Below are 21393 nucleotides of genomic sequence, written 5' to 3' on the forward strand. Positions count from 1 at the left end.
CCGGCCAGGGCCATGGTCTGCCGCCGGCCGCCTAGTAACCGCTACCGCCGCCGCCGCCGCCACCGCCTACGTCCCGTAAACTTTCCCCGCGGCCGCTGGGAATTCTGGGAAACTCGACGCTGCGCGAGCGCCGCCACCGCCCTTCCCCCACCCCAGGTCCGGGGCGCGGCTCAAGCTGCGAGACGCCGGGAGGCGCTGTCAGCTAACGGGCCCGTCCCACTGTCTCCTCGGAGGAGAAGCGGGTCCTGCGGACCGCAGAGGACTGAGGACGAAGTCCGCCAGACTGAGCGCAGAGGCCGTCTCACGCTCTTGCTGTGGAACCCCTTCTACACCACAGATTTTCCCCCAGGACCTTGAGGGAGCGGGCTACGCCCCCTACGCGTTCCCGTCGTCATCCTAGAGTGAGGACGTCCCTCTTGGAGTTTGTTGGACTGGTAAATTCAGGTCCCTGCTAACGCAGAATGCGAACAGAGTTGAAGGACCACAACGCTCCGGCTAGTGCGGTGACAAAAAATTCAAGGTGCCCCTTTTAATTGGGAACATTAATCTGTCCATTACTAGTTAAATATAAATCAGTGGTCTCCTGTATGCCAGGGTGCGTCTTTCTGATAAAGGAAAAACGGAGGAAAACAGCAAAATGGAGTTTATACTACCTCTTCTATAAATTTGATGTTCGCATAGTATTTATCATCGCTCTCTGTTACATTTAATACCACATAATTCCTCTTGGAATTAAATATTACAATCTTAGAATTTGTTTAGCGTATTAAGCACTAAAAGGTCAAAACCTAAATTTTTTAATTTAAAACAGAACTTAGTTTCTTTTGTGTAACTTAGAGGCGCTCCCAAATGTATGCAATAATATTTGAGAAATAAGGGGATCCATCCCCTAATGAGCAGATTAAGGCTTGGATGATGGAGAATGCTTTCCCTGAGATTGAAAGCATGTTAGATGTAAAACAATTAAAAAGCAAGGATTTTTTTTTTACTTCTTAAGATTAGAAAGATGGTCACATTTTGTTTTGCCATAAACAATCAAATAAGACGTTTTATCTAGTGTCTGTCTCCATCTTTGAATGCTGTTATGCTCCTTTGGTACAGAGTTTCTCACGATTAATAACCAACAAATAATTATTGAGCATCCACTGTGCTAGGCACCGTTCTAAACGATTGGAATATAGCAATAGACAAAACAGACAAGAATCCCTACTCCCGTGGGGAAGAGAGACAATAGAGAAAAATAAGTAAAACGTACTGTGCTAATTATTACATAGTAATGTGTGGAAGTGAAAATAAAACAAGAAAAAGAGGTTTTGTGATTTTAGGCAGTGTGGTAAAATAACACAGAAGGCTCATGAGAAAGAGATGTTGGAGTTAATTGGCAAATTGGAGGACTGGTAAGTCTATGTAGCTGGAGTAGAGGCGGAGAATAGTGGGAATTAAGTTAGTGAGGTAACAATGGCTAGGGCATCTAGGGCCTTTTAGGGCATTGCAAAGAATTTCACTTTGAGCAGAGGAATGACGTCGATCTAACTTAATGTTTTAGTAAGATCGCTTTGGATGCTGTGTTGAGCATGCATTGAAAGGGAACAAAGGTAAAAGTAAAAAGATAGAAGCTATTGCTGGCTTGGACCAGGGTAACAGTAGAGATGATAAGAAGCACTCATGTTTTGGGCATATCTTAAAGACGGAGCCAAGAGGCGCCTGGGTGGCTTACTCAGTTGAGCATCCGACTCTTGATTTCAGCTTGGGTCATGATCCCAGGGTCGTGGGATCAAGCCCACTTTGGGCTCTGTACTGAGCATGGAGCCTGCTTAAGATTCTCTCTCTCTCTCTCTCTCTCTCTCTCTCTCTCTCTCTTTTGCAAATAAAAAAGGACCAAGCCAACAGGATTTGTTGACAAATTGAATATGAAGTGTGAGAGAAAGAAATCAAGGATCACTCCTGTACATATGTAAATCTTAATGATAGAACAGAACTCCATAAATAGGAGAGTAGAGACACTGAGAAGAACATGAGAAAAGCCATGACTTGTTCCTGTGGTTCAGGTAGTAAGGCCCAGTACTAAAAACTGTTGGTCGTGTGGATGGAGGAGTGATGAAACAAATGAGGAGACACTGGGGTTTTGTTATAGATAGGATATGAGGCTGGGAGAGATGAAGGAGGGACAGGGGCATTCAAAGAGCCAGGTTTCTGCCCATGCCTTACCTCAGAAGGAGAAGAGAACAAAAGGATATTAGGACCTTGTTAATAACACCAGCTCTCCTACACCTGGAGTTTTCTCAAAGACTGAAACACAGGCTACCTTTTACATTGGTGGGGGAAGGAATCAGAATTTTATAGTTGGAAAAGAATTGAGATCTGCTAAGCTAACCTCATTTGATCGATGTGGAAACAAAACTAGATAAATTAAGTTGTTTTGCCTCAGATTGTGTTCCTAGTGGCAGACTAGTCTCAGAACTGGGGTTTTCTGTTCCCATATTGCACCTCTTTCTGCTGTGGCACAATAAGAATCCCACTAAGTGAGCCCGGACTGTTTCTAACACAGTTGTTTTGAAAGTCATCCACGTTCCCTACTAAGCACTCCTCTTTTCAATGCTATTTTAATTCTTTTAATTACAGTACAGAGAAAGTCTCAATTAGGTGCTCTTTTTAAGAGTTATAATTTGCCTTTTTATCAAGGAGTGTAAATTCCAGAATTAACAATCTGCAGACAGCCTCAGCAGTTGCAATGCATAACAGTATGTGAACTTTAAATACAAATTCTTAAATCCAAAGGCTTTGAATTCACATCTGTTTTCTAGAAATTCCTGGACTTCTGGGAGTTTTTATTAAGTAATCCAGACTTTGCAGCTATAGTTCCCCAGGCATTGCTTTTGATAAGGCTAATACTGTATTACAGAACAGAGATATTATCTCCCTTTCAGTTGCTTTCTCAGTAGAGAAAAGGGACAATTAGGGAGTTACCCATGTCTTAACTTTATTAATTTAGCATTAAAATTTCTTTTAAAGAAGTGATAAGGCAGGACTCTGGGCTAACCTCATAGCTCCCTTGGTCTTAGTTTTCTCATCTGAAAATGAAGAAATTGGACAAGTTGCATTCCCAAACTGTCTTTCAGCCCTACAGTTTTGTGCCACATCTGTAAGAAAGATATACAAAAACTAAAACAATTGCCCTAGTAGGATAATAGGCAGATAGGTGACTTCTCATCTTTAAAAATCTTTATCTTTATTGTTGTTTTCACTAAAACAAAAGTTAAAGTTACCATATCAGCATTATATAAAATTATTATTAGTATAAAAATAAAATTTCATGCCTGATTGCTATTTTCAAAGAGAGCCAATGTTCTTATGCTGTTTCTATTTTCTCTTGCTAGAAATGTGTAAAATTTGAAAAGGTGAACTATCTAATAAAAGATCAAGTAAGGACCAATTGAAGTAAGCCCTACATATGGAGCTTTGTCGCAGACTATGAATCTGGAGTTTTCTCTTGTCCAGCAAGAGAGTGGATGCAGAATTGAATATGATAGAGGCTAATATCCGGGAGGAGTCAAGAGACCAGAACGGCGTTTTCTTCTCCGTATTTATTGAGCTCTCAAGATCTTACACACATGGTGAAAGTGAAGAAAACAGTATCTTACACATGTGAATGTGGAGAAAACAATCAGTAATCATTAACTTGTACGTGTAAGAAGCAAAGGGTTTAGGGGGCAAGTGGAATTTGTGATCAAAGTATTATTAGTGTCAGATAGAAAGTAATTTCCTGCAGGTGATATAACAAGTTGCTCGTGATCCCATTACAATACCTTGCTAGCTAACTTCAGGTGCTTTAGCTCCGTGGTGGCGGCTTTCCACCCTAAGCTTTTTTCTAACCCATTTATGTAAGTAGTACCTATTTCCCCCATAGTACTTCTTCAAAAAAAAAAAAAAAAAAGGCGGGGAGAGGATTGTCTACTCTCTGATTCACTCTTCTTGGTCATACAAGAGAAACTAAATCTGAATCAGGAGGAAGAAATAACTATACCAGAGTCTAGGGCTTTTCAGGCCTCCAAAGTTTTATTCTTAAAATCTGGAGGGTAATTTCCTGAGTACCTTTTTAGATAGAAGCTTCATTTGTTCCCTGTGAAGGATAAAGATGTGTGATGTTTACACGGTAGTGAAAATATAAACACTTAATTTTTTTTTTAAGCTTATTTATTTTTGAGACAGAGACAGAGCATGAACGGGGGAGGGTCAGAGAGAGAGGGAGACACAGAATCGGAAGCAGGCTCCAGGCTCTGAGCCATCAGCCCAGAGCCCGACGCGGGGCTCGAACTCACGGACCGCAAGATCGTGACCTGAGCCGAAGTCGGACGCTTAACCGACTGAGCCACCCAAGCGCCCCTATAAACACTTAATATTAGCATCTAAGTTGGGTTCCCAAACTCCTAGTGTCTGATGACTCCTTTCCCCCACCAAAATAATGTAGACAATTAGTATCATAAGTCTGATCAAAAAGGGTCAAGCTGTGTCCCTAAGTTTAGCTCTTATTCCTATATACTGTCATTGACTAGATTTAGAGGTCCTCTGAAACCTTGACAGGTAGCCAGAATGAGTCTTGTAGCTTGGCAGTGCTAGCCTTTGACTTCAATTGTCTGTCCTTATAGGTCTTTCTGGAGCTTTGCCTCTCTACCCCAAAACTGGGTCTTACCTTCAGCCACTTTTAGTTTTTACTTTTTATAAAGGAATGAGAATCAGATTAGCATCAAATTTTTCATCATCAACAAAGACTGCTATAAACCAATGGAACAATGCCTTCAAATAAATGAGGAAAAGTCAGTTTTAGTTTACAATTCTATATTCACTCAAAGTGTCAATCAAAAGCAAAAGGAGAGTAAAGACATTTGGGGAAATGAAAGAACTCAGAAAATGTACTTCCCATGTATCCTATCCTGGTAAATTACTGGAAGGTAAGTTCTAACAAAATGAGAGAATAAACCCTCACAAACAAAGAACAAAACAAAAAAAGAAAAATAAGGGATTAAAGAAGTAGTGAATCTAACCCAGGAGAGTAATGAATTTAAGTCTAAGTATCACAGTTAGACAACTGGAACTCAATCCAGATTGGAATTGGAATTAAGAGACCTCTAGGAGGAAGTACCTAGGAATAGATGGAATTAAAGAAATCTGTACAAATTAAGATGATAAAGGCTGAAGTTTCAGGGAAAAAAGAAAGGCAAAGAAACATGGAAAACTTGGGGGAATTCAGCACTAGTGGCTCTTCTGAAAAGGACCTACCTGAGGATGAAATCCAACAAACCAAAAGATTTGCCAAAATTTAAAATCAGGATTGGAGGAGTAGTTGAAAATGGATTGATGCTAAGCATTAAATAGATTTTAATACAGAAAAACCTAAACAATTTTGGGAATTAAGATTTTAAAAAAATCAGACTTTGTCTTGCATTTTCTTCTGTCAATACATCTTTAAAACTTTCTACTTTAAAGAGCTTAGTACATTTAAAAACTTAATACAGATCTTGCATTTCGTCAATACAAGTCTAAACAGGACAGTAAATATCAGGATCTTTTGCCTTTGGCTGGTGATGTTTATTTACCTCATGCAGATGAGGACTGAGGAACTAGAAATAACAATGTAGACAAAGAGCAGATTCAGTGGAGTGAGCAAACTAGAGGGCATGGGCAGGAGGTTGTAGTCAGAGGGGAATTTTATGAGTTTTAAATGATAAGTTACCAGTTGTGAAGCATTAGCCAGTAGATGAAGTAGAGTGGATGTAATGGAATTGAGAAAGCTAAGGAATATGAAGGCAGCATGTCAGAAGACATGCAATGTGATAAAAATAAACTATGAGCCATTGACAAAGGGTGAAGGGAATGTCTAGGAAATCAGTAGAAGAGGAAGAGGAAAGTGTAGTGTAAATAAAGGGCATAAAAATACCACATTTCTTCCTTATGATTAATGTATTACTCCCAGGCCTCTGAATTCCAGTAAGTTCTATTGAGAAGTTATATTTGGAACTTCTGTTCTAAATCACTCAGTAGTAACATTCAAATACTGTATTTCTCTGATGTATTTCACTGTTCGATTCACAGTCCTCTACACAAATTGATGTTTGGAATTTCCATAATAGTCTCCTCCAAATTTAGAGCATATGTAGACTTGATGCCAGGGCCTGATTATCTTATCCATGATTAATGAATAGAACTGAATGATCATCTCTGGCAACCAGGAGAGTTATCTTAATTATAGTATCAACAATTTTTCCAGTAACAACATTGATAATATTTCTTACTTGGGTAAGAATACAATGACTGAGAATACAGGGGGAATAAAGGAATTTCAAGCTACTTTCTTTATTGTCTCCATTTCTCTTACCCCATAAACACACATCATCCCTCACACAAAAACTCCCATCTAAATCCCAAATCTTAATGGGTTCTAATAGTATTGATAACTAATATTTGAACTGCTGACACTACTGAGTGCAATATGAAGATCCATGATGGACAGTGTAAATAAAGGACAAGCGTTTTAGCTTTTGTTAAGGATATGGAGAAATTCTTCCACAATCAAGTCAGTGATTGTCTCTCATGTGAATATCGTTATAGTTGAATCCCTGTACACATTTCCTTGGATTAAATTTTTAGAAGTAGAATCTCTGGGTCAGAGTGTGGTAGTTTAGATGATGGCACTTCACAGATATCCACATCCTAATCCCCAGAACCTGTGACTATGTTAACATAGTAAAAGGGACTTTACAGATGTGATTAAGTTAAGGATCTCAAGATGGGGAAAGTATCTTGGATTTTCCAGGTGGGCTCAACGTAATCACAAAGTCCTTATAAGAGTAGGAGGCAAAGTCATGATGGAAGCAAGAGGTTGGAGTGATGTAGGAAGTAGCTATGAGCTAAAGAAAAGAGACGTAAGTAGCATCCATAAGCTGAAAAAATCAAGGAAATTAATTCTCCCCTCAGAGCTTCGAAGAAGGAACCAGCCCTGCTGACATTTTGACTTTAGCCCAGCGAGACAGATTTTGAACACCTAACTGTAAGTGATAAATTCGTTTTGTTTCCTGCCACTAAACTTGTGTTGATTTGTCAATAGGAAACTAATACAGATAATTTGGAAATAGCCTCACGGTTTTGATCACTGAATTTCCTGTCAGCATTTCATGGGAGTGTTTCTCTTTAATCTCTACTTTTTTTATATTCATGTCCTTTTTCATATAAGTAGGCTGTAAACTTTTCTAGAGCATGGAATATGTCCTCTGCTTCTCTTTTCATCTCATACAAGTCTACTGAACCTGATAAACCCACAAAAGTGTATATTAACAATGGTGATGAATTTCAGTAGAGTAAGAAGGCACTAAGGAAAAACTTGACCTGATTTTTTTTTTTAAAGAAATGCATAAGTTTCACTCTGAGCCTCCTTAAGTATCATATCATGTGTTTTAGAGTTAAGGAAAAAAAAGAAAAGCAAGTAGTAGGAGTAAATGTATCAGGAATCCCTAATATCTCATGCTGAAAGAACAAACTTAACAGACCCATTATAGACTATTTTGTTACCAAAATGAGAGAAGCAATGGGAAAAAATTAAAGAAAAGAAATAGAAATCTCACACTATGCAGATAAATACAGCAGACACCTGAATGGAGATCAGGATTAACATTCTTCTCATTCTTTTTCCACCTGTGTTGTAACACACGTTTCTATTGTTGCCCTTTATTTTTTTTCTTAATGGCTTTGAGGTATAAATAACATAAATTAAAATGCATGTGTTTAAAGTATACAATTTGGTAAGTTTTGACATAAGTATAAAAGCTGAGAAACCATAACCACAACAAAAATAATGAAGATAGCTATCACCCCAAAAAGTTTCCTTTTCACCTTTGTATTCCCCCTTTCTGCTGCACACAACCTCCCGTCTGATCTGCGTTGTTACTATAGGTCAGATCGCAATGGCTTGAAGTTGTATAAATGAAGTTCTACAGTATGTACATGTTTTTCTCAAAATAAATATTTTGAGATTTGTCTATGTCGTGTGTACAATAATTCCTCTTCGTTGGATTAGTAGTTCGTGGTTTAGACATAACCACAATTTGTTTATCCATTTATCTATTGATGGACATTTGGGTTGTTTTTAGTTATTGGCCATTAGAAGTAAAGCTGCTGTGAACATTCATGTACATGTCTTTATATGAACATGTGCTTTCATTTCTTTTGGTTAAATACGTAGGAAAGCAGTGTCTGGGTAATGTGATAGATATATTTCTAACTTTGTAAAAAAACTGCCAGACTGTTATCCAAGGTGGTTTTACCATTTTACAGTTTAGCCATCAGGGTTTGTGAAAGTTCCAGCTAGTCCACATCCTTCCTTACACTTGTTCTGTTCATTTTCGGTTAGCCATTCTAATAAGTATGTAGTGATATCTCCCAGTGATTTTAATTAGCCTTTCTCTAATAACTTACCGTGTTGACATTTTTTCACTCATATCTTATTTGGTGCCTATTTTTGCCTACTTGTTGAGTTTTGAGAGTTTATCATTCTTAATAAAAGTCTTTTAAAAGAGCGTTTGCTTCATATGACTTGCATGTGTTTAAATGTCTTGAGACTTGTTTAACAGCTCAAAACATGGTCTGTTTGGGTAAATGTTTCATGTGCCCTTGAAAAACGTGTATTCTGCTATCGGGTGGATTGTTCTATAAATGTTGATTCAGGTTTGCTGATAGTGCTTAAGTCTTCTACATCTATGGTAGGCAAATTAATAAAACCCCAAAGGTATCTATATCCTAATCCCATGATTGGTGAGTATGTTACTTTACATGGCAAAGGGGACTCTGCTGACATGATTAGGTTAAAAATATTGAGGTGGGAGAGTATTCTGGATGGTTCAGGTGGGTCCAATTTCACCATATGGGCCCTTAAGAGCAGAGGACTTTTCCCATCTATAATCAGAAGAATCTGGGTCTATGGAAAAAGAGAAATTTAATGTTGCTTGCTTTGAAGACAAGGAGGGCCATGAGCCAAAAAAATGTGGGTGATCTCTAGAAGCTAGGAAAGGTAAAGAAATGAATTTTCCTAAATAATGCAGAAAGGAAGGTAACCCTGATGATAGCTTAATTTTAGCCCAATGAGACCTGTGTTAACATTTCTGACTTACAGTACTGTAAGATAAATTTGTTTTGTTTAAGCTTCCAGATTTGTGGTAATTTGTTACAGCAGCAAGAGAAAAATAATACATTGGCCTATGTAATTAGTATTTCTCGTGCTCTTCTTTTTGTTATTGTTTACATCCAGATTTCCAATTGGTATCATCATTTTACCTATGTAAAACATTTAATATCCCTAATAGTGTAGGTCTACTGTTGATGTAGTATTATAGCTTGTTTCTGTCTGGAAACGTCCTTTCACATTTTTAAACAATTTTGTGTTTTTATTTTTTCACTGGGAAAGAATTCTAGATTAGAATCTTTACCTTTTTTTAGTACTTTTAAAGATACTGTTCCAATACATAGCTTGCATTTTTTTTTTCTGATGAAAAATTTGTTGTCATCTTTACTTGTGTTCCTCTTTATGTAATAGGTCTTTTTCTTTGGCTCTGTAAAATGAGTGGGATATGGATTTATAAACCATGGGCTTATAAACATGTATTCTTTGGTGAGAAATAGATCAAATAACCAAGGTCGACAAAATTACATTTGTCTGTAGGCTAACTAGAAGTAATGTACAGTAATGGTTATCAAACTTTTTGGTCTCAGGACTACTTTACACTCTTAAAAATCATTGAAGGCCTTAAAGAGATTTTGCTTATATGGATTATATCTATCAATATTAATGACCATGTTAGAATTGAAATGGAGGAAAAATTGTAAAGTGTTGTTTTATAAGGCCATTATATCTTAACACAAATAACATTTTTTTGAAATGACCATATTTCCAAAACAATAGTGGTTATAAGAGTTACAAAGAAATCTCTTAAAAGGTACTTGGGTGGTTCAGTCAGTTGAGTCTTGGTTTCCAGCTCAGGTCGTGATCCTAGGGTTGTGGGATTGAGCTCGTTGTCAGGCTCCATGCTGAACATGGAGCCTGCTTGGGATTCTCCCTCTGTCCCTCTGTCCCTCTGTCCCTCTGTCCCTCTGTCCCTCTGTCCCTCTGTCCCTCTGTCTCTCTCTCTCTCGTGCACACGTGCCAAAAAAAATTTTTTTTTCTTTAGGGATACCTGGCTGGCTCAGTCAGTAGAACATATGATTCTTGGTCTTGTGGGTCATGAGTTCAAACCCCACATTGGGCGTGGAGCCTACAAAAAATAAATACAATAAAAAAATCTCTTTAAAGTCTGGGTTAATACATAATAGATAATCTCATCTGTTTTAAGTTTTTATTTATTTTGAGAGAGAGAGACAGCACAAGTGGGAGAGGAGCGGAGAGAGAGGGAGACAGAATCCCTAGCAGGCTCCCCACTGTCAGCACAGAGCCGGATGTGGGGCTTCAATCCACGAAACTGTGAGATCATGACCTCAGCCGAAACCAAGAGCCAGACGCTTAACTGACAGAGCCACCCAGGCACCCCTCTCATCTGTTTTTGCAATCTGAGATATATAGGCATTGTTTTGGTTGAAGTTAGGTGAAGAAAGCCTGGCCTCACTTATTAAGTAGTTGGAAATGGGGAGGGAAATACTTCAATAATCTTCTTCAGATGACTGTAGATATTAGTCACTGATGATATGAATTAGCCTAATTCAACAAATAGTAGTTTCTCAAACGTAGGTTGTAATGTGGAATCTGAAAGCATACCATTGAACTTTTTGGACTCTGCTATATTAGTATCTACTGTCTGTCCTAGACTTCGGATCTTTTATCTTGGCGAGATTTTATAACCTCATGCATTGGTCAAATACTGGTTACTAAGTTGTGCACATCTTCTAATTCTTATACATATCATTAGATAATATCTTAAAATCACATTCATAAAGATCACCACTGATTTAATAGTCTTTAAATACCAGGAAGCTATTAAAGTCACCATGGCAGATGCAATTTTTCAAATATGTAACTTTCTCTTGAAAGCTTAAATTTCGCCTTTGACAACAAATATAATCTGTTGTTGTTCTTGAACTTGTAGGCTCACCTCCCTCATTTTCAAGGAACTGTCCAGATATCAAAGTCTAGAATAACTAGTCTGTATGCCTATTCTTTTCCCCCTAGTTTTATTGAGGTACAACTGACATGTAAATTTGTAAGTTTAAGGTATACAACTTGATGATTTGATATATGTATATATTTTGAAATGATTAACATAGTAAGTTATCACATCCATTACCTTATATAGTTACAGTGTGTGTGTGTGTGTGTGTAGTCAGAACTCTTAAGACTTAGTCACTTAGCAATTTTCAAACGTACAATACAGTTTTGTTAACTATAGTTACCGAGCTGGGTATTACATCCCCAAAATGACTTCATCTTATAACTGAAAATCTGTCCCCTTTAACTCCCTTCACCCATTTCCTCCACCCCCACCATACCCCTGGCAACCACCAATCTACTCGGTTTCCATGAGTTTAGTTTCCCCCCACCTTTTATTTTTAGATCGTACATATAAAGGAGACCATCTAGTGTATATGTTGATCTATTTCACTTAGCACAGGGCCCTCAACATCTACCCATCTTGTCACAAATGGCAAGATTTTCTTTTTTGTGTGTTTGTTTTTTGTTTTCATTTTTTTCTGGCTGAGCAATCCATGATACATACACACATATACCACATTTTGTTTATCCATTCATCCCTTGATGGACACTAGGTTGCTTCATGTCTTGGCTATTAAATAATGCTGCAGTGCACATGAGGGTACAGATATTTTTGACCTAGTGTTTTCATTTTCTTCAGATAAATATCTGGAAGTAGAATTGCCAGATCATATGGTAGGTCTACTTTTAGTTCTAATTCCAGTGTAATTAACATTTAGTGTTACGTGAGTTTCATGTGTACAATATAGTGATTCAGCAATTCTTTTTTTTTTTTTTTATTTTTTTTTTAACGTTTATTTACTTTTGAGACAGAGAGAGACAGAGCATGAGTGGGGGAGGGTCAGAGAGAGAGAGGGAGACACAGAATCTGAAACAGGCTCCAGGCTCTGAGCTGTCAGCACAGAGCCCGACGCGGGGCTTGAACTCACGGACCGTGAGATCATGACCTGAGCCAAAGTCAGACGCTTAACCGACTGAGCCACCCAGGTGCCCCTGATTCAGCAATTCTGTACATTACTCAGTGTTCATCATGATAAGTGTACTCTTAACCTTCTTTACCTATTTGACCCATCTCCCCTCTGGTAACCATCAGTAGGTTCTCTATATTTAAGAGTCTGTTTTTTGTTTTGTTTTGTTGGTTTGTCTTTTTGAATTTGTCTTGTTACTTAAATTCCACATACGAATGAGATCATATGGTATTTGTCTTTGACTTATTTGACTTAGCATTGTACTCTCTAGATCCATCCGTGTTGTTGCAAACAGCAAGATTTAATTTTTTTAATGTATCTATTTAAATTCAAGTTAGTTAACATACAGTGTGATATTGGGTTCAAGATTAGAACCCAGTGATTTATCACTTACATATGACACCCAATGTTCATCCTGAAAAGTGCCCTCCTTAATGCCTGTCACCCATTTTACCCATCCCTTGACTCCCCCTTTTAAGTAACCTTCAGTGTACTCTCTGTATTTAAGAGTCTGTTATGGTTTGCCTTCCTCTCTGTCTCTTATTTTTCCTTCCCTTGCCCTACATTCATCTGTTGAGTTTCTCAAATTTCGCATGAGTGAAATCATGATCCCCGTCTTTCTCTGACTTGTTTTGCTTAGCATAATACCCTCCATTTCTATCCACGTTGTTGCAAATGGCAAGATTTAATTCTTCTTCATTGCTGAGTAGTATTCCATTGTATAAATATACCACATCTTTTTTTTTTTTTTTCAAATTTATTTATTTTTGAGACAGAGAGAGACAGCACGAATGGGGGAGGGTGAGAGAGAGAGGAAGACACAGAATCTGAAACAGGCTCCAGGCTCTGAGTGGTCAGCACAGAGCCCGACGTGGGGCTCGAACTCACGGACTGTGAGATCATGACCTGAGCCGAAGTCGGACGCTCAACCGAGTGAGCCACCCAGGCGCCCCCACATCTTCTTTATCCATCCATCATTTGACAGACATTTGGGCTCTTTCCATAATTTGGCTATTGTTGATAGTGCTGCTATAAACATTGGGGTGCATGTGCCCCTTCAAATCAGCATTTTTGTATCCTTTGGAAAAATACCTAGTAGTGCAATTGCTGGGTCATAGGGTACTTTTACTTTTAATTTTTTGAGGACTCTCCATACTGTTTTCCAGAGTAGCTGCACCAGTTTCCATTCCCACCAACAGTGTAAAAATGTTCTCCTTTCTCTGCATCCTCGCCAACAGCTGTTGTTTCCTGAGTTGTTAATGTTAGCTATTCTGACAGGTGTGAGGTGGTATCTCCTTGTGGTTTTGGTTTGTATTTCTCTGATGCTGAGTGATGTTGAGCATACTTGCAATATGTCATTTACAAATATCCTCTCCCATTCCTTCTTGTCTTGTTGATTGTTGCCTTTGCTTGCAGAAGCTTTTTATTTTGATGAGGTCCCATTTTGATGGTTTCATGACTCACAGGTCTTTCATCCATTCTGAATTTATTTTTGTGTATGATGTAAGAAAGAGGTCCAGTTTTGTTCATGTTGCTGTCCAGTTTTCCAGCACCATTTGCTGAAGAAAATGCCTTTTTTTCCATTGAATACTTTTTCCTGCTTGGCCAAAAATTAGTTGGTCATACATCTATGGTTCCACTTCTGGGTTTTCTATTCTGTTTCATTGATCTGCGTGTCTGTTTTTATGCCAGTATCATACTGTGTTGATGATTACAGCTTTATAATACAACTTGAAGTCTGGAATTGTGATACCTCCAGGTTTGACTTTCTTTTTCAAGGTTGCTTTGGCAATTTGGGGTCTTTTGTGGTTCCATACAAATTTTGGGATTGTTTGTTCTAGCTCTATGAAGAATGCTGGCGTTATTTTGATAGGGATTACGTTGAATATGTAGGTTGATTTGGGTGGTATCGACATTTTAGCAATATTCTTGCAATCCATGAGCATGGAATGTTTTTCCATTTCTTGGTTTCTTCTTCGATTTCTTTCATAAGTTTTTGATAGTTTTCAGCATACAGATCTTTTACCTTTTTGTTCGGTTTATTCCTAGATATCTTAAGGGTTTTGGTGCAGTTGTAAATGGGATTAATTCCTTGATTTTTTTTTTTTTTTTTTCTCTTCTGCTTCATTATTAGTGTGTATAAATGCAACTGATTTCTCAATATTGACGTTATATATATATATATATATATATATATATATATATATATATATATATATATATCTATCTCCTAGGACTTTCCTGAATTCGCATCTTGGTTCTACCAGTGTTTTGGGTGGAGTCTTTGGGTTTTCAATGTAGAGTATCATGTCATCTGTGAAGAGTGAAAGTTTGACTTCTTCTCTGCCAATGTATATGCCTTTTATTTCTTTTTGTTGTCCCATTCCTAAGGCTGGGACTTCGAGTACTATGTAACAACAGTGATGAGAGTGAACATCCCTGATCTCAGGAGGAAAACTCATTTTTTCCCATTGAGGATGATACTAGCTGTGGGCCTTTCATCTATGACCTTTATGATGTTGAGGTATATTCCTTCTATCCCTACTTTCTGGAGGGTTTTAATCAAGAAAGGATGCTGTGTTTTGTCAAGTGCTTTTTCTGCATTTATTGAAAGAATCATATGTGTTTGTTTTTTTTTTTTTATTAGTGTGGTGTATGACATTGATTTTTTCCAAATATTGGAGTAGCCCTGTAGTCCAGGAATAACTCTCACTTGATCTTGGTGAATAATTCTTTTTAAGGTACAGTTTAATTTGATATGCTGGTATCTTGTTGAGAATTTTTTGCATCCAGGTTTATCAGGAATATTGGCCTGATTCTCCTTTTTAGTGGGGTCTTTGTCTAGTTTTGGAATCAAGGCAATGCTGGCTTTATAGAATGAGTTTGGAAGCTTTCCTTTCATTTCTGTTTTTGGAACATTTGAGAAGAATAGGTATTAACTCTTACTTAAATGTCTGTTAGAATTCTCCTGGGAAGCCATCCAGCCCAGGACTCTGATTTGTTGGTAATTTTTTTATTACTGATTCAATTTCTTTGCTGGTTATGGGTCTGTTCAAATTTTCTTGTTTCAGTTTTGGTAGTTTGTGAGTTTCTAGGGATTTGTTCATTTCTTCCAGATTTCCCAGTTTGTTGGCATATAATTTTTCATAGTATTGTCTTATAACTGTTGGTATTTCTGTGGTGGTGGTTGTGATCTCTCTCTCATTGATTTTATCTATTTGGGTCCTGTCTTTGCTTTTTGAGAAGTCTGGTTAGGAGTTTGTAAGTTTTGTTTATTCTTTGAAAGAACCAGCATTTAGTTTCCATTGATCTGTTCTATTGGTGGTGGTGGTGGTGGTTTTTGTTGTTGTTTATTTATGCTCTAATCTTTATTATTTCCCTTCTACTGATTTCAGGCTTGATTTGCTTCTCCTTTTCCAGCTCCTTTAGGTGTAAGGGTAGGTTGTATATTTGGGACCTTTCTTGCTTCTTGAGATAGGTCTGAATTGCAATGTACTTTCCTTTTAGGGCTGCCTTTGTTGAATCCCAAATGGTTTGGACCGTCGTGTTTTCATTTTCATTTGCTTCCACGTATTTTTTTTTTCTTCTTTAATTTCCTGGCCAACCCATTCATTTTTTTAGTAGAATATTTTTTAACTTCCATGTATTTGAGAGCTTTCCAAAAATTTTTTTTCTTGTGGTTGACTTCAAGTTTAATTGCATTGTGACCTGAAAAGATGCATGTCAATGTTAGTCTTCATGTAATTGTTGAGGGCTTATTTATGACCCAGTATGCGATTTGGTCTGAAGAATGTTCCATGTGCACTCAAAAAGAATGTGTATTTTGCTGCTTTAGGATGAAATGTTCTCAGTATATCTGCTAAATCCCACCTGGTCCAGTGTGTCTTTCAAAGTCATTGCTTCCTTGTTTTTCTGCTTAGATCATCGGTCAATTGCAATAATGTGGTATTAAAGTCCTCTACTATTACTGTATTATTATCAATGAGTTTCTTTATGGTGATTAGTAATTTTTTTTTTTTTTTTTTGAGAGAGAGAGTGCAAGTGGGGTGGGCAGTGGCAGAGGAAGAGGAGAATCTGAGGCAGTCTCCATGCTCAGTGCAGAGGCCGATGTGGGGACTCAATCCTACGACTCTGGGATCATGACCTGAACTGGAATCAAGAGTTGAATGCTCAACCAACTGAGCCACCCAGGCGCCCCTTGTTATTAATTGATTTATATATTTGGGTTCTTCCAAGTTGGAGACATAAATACTTAGAATTGTTCTTGATGGATAGACCTCTTAATTATAATACAAGGCTCTTCATCTCTTGTTACTGCCTTTAATTTAAAGTCTAGTTTGTCTGATATAAGTATGGCTACTCCAGCTTTCTTTTGATACACATAAACACGATAGATGGTTCTTTATCCCCTCACTTTCAATCTGCAGGTGTCCTCAGGTTTAAAATGAGTCTCTTGTAGACAGCAAATAGATCAAACTTGTTTTTTTGTTTTTTTTTTTATCCATTCTGATATCCCATATCTTTTGATTGGAGCATTTAGTCTATTTACCTTCAGCATGATTATTGAAAGATATGAATTTAGTGCCATTTTGTTACCTTTACAGATTTTGTTTCAAAGTCCATTTTGTCTGATGTCATTATTGCTACCCCACCTTTCTTTTCACTTCCATTTTCACAAATATTTTTCCTTTTTTTCACTCTCCATCTGCATATTTCTTTATGTCTAAAGTGTGTCTCTTGTAGAGAACATAGAGATAGGTCTTACTTCTTTATCCATTCCATCACCCTATGTCTTTTGATTGAATGTGTAGTCCAATTACATTCAAATAATTATTGATAGGAATGTACTTCCATTTTGTTTTATTTTTGTTTTTATAGTTCTTTCTTCCTTTTTTCTTGTGGTTTGATTGTATTTTTTTAGTGATATACTTGGATTCCTTTCTCTTTATTTTTTGTGTATCTATTATAAATTTTTGTGGTTACCATTAGGTTTATATATAATATCTTATGCATTTAGCAGTCTATATTAAGTTAATGGTTGGTTAAGTTTAAAACCCATTCTAAAAGCACTATTTTTTTTTTTTTTTTTACTCCTCTCTGTTTTAGGTATATAGTGTCATAGTTTATATCCTTTTGTTTTCTGATTCCCTTGACTGATTTTTATAGATCTACTTGATTTTACTGTATTTGTGCTTCCTACCTTTCTAACTCCTATTTATGGTCTTTCCTTTCCATATAGTTTTAATTTTTTAAGGATCCTTTACCGCTTTTCAGAGTGACTGTACCAATTTACATTCCCACCAGAAGTGCACAAGGTTCCCTATTCTCCATATATTCACAAACATTTTCTATTGTCTTTTTTGATGATATCCATTCTAACAGGGGTGAGGTGATACCTTATGGTGTTTTAAAACATTTTTAAAATTTAACTTATTTAAGCAAAAACAAGAAGAAAATCAGAAACCACTCATTTCTCTGACTCTCACCCCCTGCCTCTTGTAACCACCAATCTGTTCTCAGTATACTAGTTTTTTTTTTTTTTAATTTCACGTACAAGAAATAATACAGTATTTGTCTTTGTCTGTCTGATTTCACTTAGCACAATGCCTTCAAGGTCCATCCGTGTTGTCACAGATGGCAACATTTCATTCTTTATTATGGCTGAATAATAATCCAGTGTGTGTGTGTGTGTGTGTGTGTGTGTGTGTGTGTGTGTGTTGTGTGTATTCTAACAACGTGTGAGGCGATATGATTTTGACTTGGATTTCCCTTATAATTAATGATACGAACATCATCTTTTCCTGTACCTGTTGGCTATCCAATGTCTTCTTCAGAAAAATGTCTAATCAGATTTTTTGCCATTTATAAAGAATTTGTTAAAAGACAGCGAGAGAGAGGGCAAGTGGGGAGGAACAGAGGGACAGAGAATCTTAAGCAGGCTCCATACTCAGGAGCCTGATGCAGTGCTGAATCCCATGACCCTGGGATCATGACCTAAGCTGAAATCAAGAGCAAGACCCTCAACTGACTGGGCTACCTAGGGGCCCTAGATCTTTTGTCATTTTTTAAAAATTGAAACTTTGGTTTTGCTGTTGAGTGATAGGAGTTCTTTATATATTTTGGGGATTAGCCCCTTATCAGATAAATCCTTTGCAGTTTATTTTTCTCCCATTTATTAGGTTGCCTTTTCATTTGTTGATATCCTTTGCTGTGCAAAAGAGTTTTAGTTTGATGTAGTCCTGCTTCTTTATTTTTGTTTTCTTTTTCTGTTGGTATCCTATTAAAAAAAAAAAAACATGAGGGGTGCCTGGGTGGCTCAGTCAGGTGAGCATCCGACTTAGGCTCAGGTCATGATCTCACAGTTTGTGGGTTCAAGCCCCGTGTCGGGCTCTGTGCTGACAGCTCAGTCTGGAACCTGCTTTGGATTCGGTCTCTCCCTCTCTCACTGCCCCTCCCCGACTTGTGCTCTGTCTCTCTAAACAAACATTAAAAAAAATCATCATGAAGAGGCACCTGGGTAGCTCAGTCAGTTAAGCGTCCGACTTTGGCTCAGGTCATGATCTCCCGGTTTGTGATTTAAGGCCTGGTGTCAGGCTCTGTGCTGACAGCTTAGAGCCTGGAGTCTGCTTTGGATTCTGTGTCTCCCTCTCTCTATGCCCCTCCCCTGATTGTGCTTGGTCTCTGTCTCTCTCTGTCTCTCTCTGTCTCTCTCTGTCTCTCTCTGTCTCTCTCTGTCTCTCTCTGTCTCTCTCTGTCTCTCTCTGTCTCTCTCTGTCTCTGTCTCTCTCTCTGTCTCTCTCTCTCTCTCTCTGTCTCTCTCTCTCTCTCTGAAAAGTGAACACCGGGGAGTGTTAGGCTAAGTGACATAAATCATGCAGAGAAAGACAGATACCATATGTTTTCACTCTTATGTGGATCCTGAGAAACTTAAGACCATGGGGAAGGGGAAGGGGGCAAAAAAAACGTTAGGGAGGGAGCAAAACCATAAGAGACTCTTAAAAATTGAGAATAAACTGAGGGTTGATGGAGAGTGGGAGGGAGGGGAAAGTGTGTGATAGGCACTGAGGAGGGCACCTGTTGGGATGAGCACTGGGTGTTGTATGGAAACCAATTTGACAATAAATTTCATATTAAAAATTAAATTAAAAAAACATTTAAAAAAAACTTCTAAAGAAAAGAAAACATGAAGACTGATGTCAAAGAGCTTACCACCCATTTTCTTCTAGGAATTTTTTGATCTTCAAGTTTTTAATCTATTTTGAGTTGATTTTTGTATATGGTGTAAGGTAGTAGTCCCATTTCATTCTTTTGCATGTGGCTCTCCAATTTTCCTGGCACCATTTGTTGAAGAGACCATATCCTCATTGTATATTCTTGGCTGCTTTTGTTATAAATTAAGTGGCCATATATGTGTGGGTTTATTTCTGGTCTCTCTCTCCTGTCCCATTGATCTGTGTATCAGTTTTTATGCCAATATCATAATGTATTAATTAGCTTTGTAATATAGCTTGAAATCAGAACCTGATGCTTCCAGCTTCGTTTTTTCTCAAGATTGCTTTGGTTATTTGGGGTGTTTTGGTTTCATACAAATTTTGGGATTGTTTGTTTTATTTCTGTGAAAAATGCCACTGGGATTTTGATAGAGATTGCATTGAGTCTGTAGATTGCTTTGGGTAGTACAGACATTTTAATGATATTCTTCCAATCCATGACATGGAATATCTTTTCACTCATTTGTCTTGTATAGAACTTTTTTAATCAATGTCTTCTAGTTTTTAACATACAGACCTTTCTCTGTTAAATTTATTTCTAGTTAGTTTATTGTTTTTGATATAATTGCGTTTGTTTTCTTAATGTCTATTTCTGAAAGTCTTTTGTTAGTGTAGAGAAACCAATGGATTTTTGTGTATTTTGTGTCTTGAAAGTCTACTATATTAGTTGTAACAGGTTTTTCTGGGGGGGGTATTGAGGGTTTTCTACATATCTCATGTTCTCTGCACAAAGTTACTCCTGCCTTTCCAATTTGGATGCCTTTTATTTATTTATTTTTGCCTGATTCCTCTGGCTAGGATTTCGAGTACTATGTTGAATGAAAGTGGCATCCTACTTTCCTAATCTTAGAGGAGAAACTTGCAGCTTTTTGCCATGGAGTATGATGTTAGCTTTGAGCTTGTCATCTATGGCCTTCATTATGTTGAGCTACATTCCCTCTGTACTTGTTTTATTGAGAGTTTTTGTCATAAAGGGATAAATTTTGTCACATGCTTTTTCTTCTATTGAAGTTATGTGGTTTATATCTCCTTTTGTTAATGTGCTGACCATATTAACTGATTTGGGGATGTTGAACCATCCTGTATTCCTGAAATCCCACTTGATCTTTTTAATGTATTGCTGAGTTTGGTTTGCTAATGTTTTGTTGAGGATTTTTGCATTTATGTTCAGCAGGGATACTGGCCTTTTTTTTTTATTTTTTAATTTTGAGGCTTGGTATTAATTCTTCTTTGAATGTTTGGTAGAATTCACCAATGAACTTGTCTGGTCCTGGTTCTTTGTTGGGAGGTTTTTGAATACTAATTCAGTCTCCTTACTAATAACATGTCTATTTCATTGTGGTTTTGATTTGCACTTTCCTGATGATTAGTAATGTTAAGTGCTTTTTCATGTATCTGTTGATCATTTCAATGTTTTCTTTGGAAAAATGTCTATTCAGGTGCTTGGCCCATTAAAAAAATTTTTTTTTAATGTTTATTTTTGAGAGAGACAGAATGCGAGTGGGTTAGGGGCAGAGAGAGAGGAAGACACAGAATTAGTAGAAGCAGGCTCCAGGCTCCGAGCTTTCAGCACAGAGGCCGTCGCAGGGCTCGAGCTCCCGAATCACGAGATCATGACCTGAGCTGAAGTTGGATGCTTAACCGACTGAGCCATCCAGGTGTCACATTTTTTTGTCTTTTTGATACTAGCCATTCAGGCAGATGTAAGGTGATATTTCATTGTGATTTTCAGTTTGCATTTCCCTGATGATTAATGATGTTGAGCATCTTTTCATATGTCTGTTGCCGTCCTTATGTCTTCTTTGGAGAAAAATCTCTTCAGGTCCTTTGCCTGTTTTTAACTGGATTATTTGGTTTTTCTTCATGTTGAGTTATGTTCTTTATATATTTTGGATATTAATCCCTTCCAGGA

At 37.5% G+C, this 21393-nt stretch overlaps 1 long non-coding RNA gene across 12 annotated transcripts in view; it reads left to right on the forward strand.

Annotated features, from left to right (window-relative positions):
* The first annotated feature begins 139 nt into the window (after nucleotides 1-139).
* LOC122222617 overlaps nucleotides 140-21393 on the forward strand; it is an 80975-nt gene continuing 59721 nt past the window's right edge. For 3 of the 12 annotated variants that reach the window (XR_006203809.1, XR_006203803.1, XR_006203805.1), the window contains exons 1-3: nucleotides 146-520; nucleotides 3378-3681; nucleotides 6973-7045. This is a non-coding gene — a long non-coding RNA (uncharacterized LOC122222617). Of the gene's footprint in view, nucleotides 521-1411; nucleotides 1596-3377; nucleotides 3682-4646; nucleotides 4950-6972; nucleotides 7046-21393 lie in introns of those variants that run through there. The other 9 variants (XR_006203802.1, XR_006203799.1, XR_006203804.1 and 6 more) reach the window with 8 other exon arrangements.

The sequence above is a fragment of the Panthera leo genome, chromosome B3 (assembly GCF_018350215.1).
Source record: "Panthera leo isolate Ple1 chromosome B3, P.leo_Ple1_pat1.1, whole genome shotgun sequence".
Lineage (NCBI taxonomy): Eukaryota > Metazoa > Chordata > Mammalia > Carnivora > Felidae > Panthera > Panthera leo.